This window comes from Tamandua tetradactyla, chromosome 16, assembly GCF_023851605.1.
Source record: "Tamandua tetradactyla isolate mTamTet1 chromosome 16, mTamTet1.pri, whole genome shotgun sequence".
Lineage (NCBI taxonomy): Eukaryota > Metazoa > Chordata > Mammalia > Pilosa > Myrmecophagidae > Tamandua > Tamandua tetradactyla.
This window is the reverse complement of record NC_135342.1, coordinates 38,621,786-38,623,997: the sequence shown is the minus strand read 5'-3', so window position 1 is coordinate 38,623,997 and position 2,212 is coordinate 38,621,786. Positions and strand designations below refer to the sequence as shown.

The 2,212-nt window shown below is 41.7% G+C and overlaps 1 pseudogene; it reads left to right on the top strand.

Annotated features, from left to right (window-relative positions):
* Positions 1 to 595: 595 nt before the first annotated feature.
* LOC143660268 (mortality factor 4-like protein 1 pseudogene) lies at positions 596 to 1,718 on the top strand (annotated as a pseudogene).
* The last annotated feature ends 494 nt before the right edge of the window (positions 1,719 to 2,212 follow it).

The window sequence follows — 2,212 nt, the reverse complement described above, 5'->3', positions numbered from 1 at the left end:
TGGAAGTGAAATTCTCTGTAGTGCATAATCTAATTCAACCTATCTGTATAGCTCATTTGAACAATTGAAACACAGGAAGCACAGAATAAGAAAGAGGTCCTTTAATCCTGTATAGACTATTGTAATGCCTGGAAACATCCTAGAGTATATTAAGCAGATAATCAAGAAGTATTGGCAAAGTCCCCTGAGGGAGTGGAGAAAGAATATGGAACAATTAAACCTTACCATCGGGGGATCGCCTGATACTGTGTCATACTTTAGGGATATCCAAATCAATAGGCCATGCCCTCGATCATGAGGCTTACTCTGGTGAAGCTTATGTAGGTAGCAGAGAAGCTTAGACTACCTATAAGCATGCCTAAGAATAACTTCTGGAGGACCTCTGTTGTTGCTCAGATGTGACCTCAGTCTCTCTAAGCCCAACTCTACAAGTGACATCATTGCACTCCCCGCTAGGTGAGCTGAACATCCAGGGGTGAAAGTTTCCCTGAAAAACATGAGAGATGACTCCCAGGGATGAATACAGACTTGGCACCATGGGATCAAAAATTCCATCCTGAGTGCCTGACGGTGCAGCTGACGCTGAGTTGGGTGGGGTAGAGAGTAGGGGGCGATAGTCGGGGTGGTGGGAGAAGGAGGAGGCAGCGGCGAATCACTTATAAATGGCACCAAAGCAGGACCCGAAGCCTAAATTCCAGGAGGGTGAGCGAGTGCTGTGCTTTCATGGGCCTCTGCTTTATGAAGCGAAGTGTGTAAAGGTTACCATAAAGGACAAACAAGTGAAATACTTTATACATTACAGTGGTTGGAATAAAAACTGGGATGAGTGGGTTCCAGAAAGCAGAGTACTCAAATATGTGGACATCAATCTGCAGAAACAGAGAGAACTTCAAAAAGCCAATCAGGAGCAATATGCAGAGGGGAAGATGAGAGGGGCTGCCCCAGGAAAGAAGACATCTGGTCTGCAGCAGAAAAATGCTGAAGTGAAAACAAAAAAGAACAAACAGTAAACTCCTGGAAATGGAGATGGTGGCAGTACCAGTGAGACACCACAGCCTCCTCAGAAGAAAAGGGCCCGAGTAGACCCCACGGTTGAAAACGAGGAGACATTCATGAACAGAGTTGAAGTTAAAGTAAAGATTCCTGAAGAACTAAAACCATGGCTTGTTGATGACTGGGACTTAATTACCAGACAAAAACAGCTCTTTTATCTTCCTGCCAAGAAGAATGTGGACTCCATTCTAGAGGATTATGCAAATTACAAGAAATCTCGAGGAAACACCGATAATAAGGAATATGCTGTTAATGAAGTTGTAGCAGGGATAAAAGAATACTTCAATGTGATGTTGGGCACTCAGCTGCTCTACAAATTTGAGAGACCACAGTATGCTGAAATCCTTGCTGATCACCCTGATGCACCCATGTCCCAGGTGTATGGAGCACCACACCTTCTGAGATTATTTGTACGAATTGGCACAATGTTGGCCTATACACCTCTGGATGAGAAGAGCCTTGCTTTATTACTGAACTATCTTCATGATTTCCTAAAGTATCTGGCAAAGAATTCTGCAACTTTGTTTAGTGCCAGTGATTATGAAGTGGCTCCTCCCGAGCACCATCGGAAAGCTGTGTGAGACTGCTGACACTCACTCACGTTTGAATCTCTGTTAACACATTTTTGTTCCTAGTCCTTCTCTTGTACAAATGATGTACTTTGAAAATGTTAGCATATAACAGAATTGATGTATGTTTGTTTTCTGTTTAATTTTAAACAGAAAATAAAAGCGGTTATGCTCCTTTTTACTTTACTCTTCCTTTTTTTTTTCATTTCAAAATTGCTGCCAGTGTATTCAGTGATGGGCAACAGAGAGACATGCTGTGGAGTGTTTTATGGCCTAATTGGCAAAGCTGCTTTTGAATGCTGGTGGGTCTATTCCTTTGACACTACGCACTTTTATAATATGTGTTAATGCTATATGAGAAAATGCTCTGATTAGTGCCAAAGGTTCAATTCAGTGTATATAACTGAACACACTCATCCATTTGTGCTCTTTTTTCTTTCTTTTCTTTTCTTTTTTATGGTGCTTAAAGTAAAGAGCCCATCCTTTGCAAGTCATCCATGTTGTTCCTTAGGCATTTTATTTTTGCTCAGATTGATGAAGAATGGTGGCTCGTCTCATGGTTTTTGTATTTGTGTCTAATGCACGTTTTA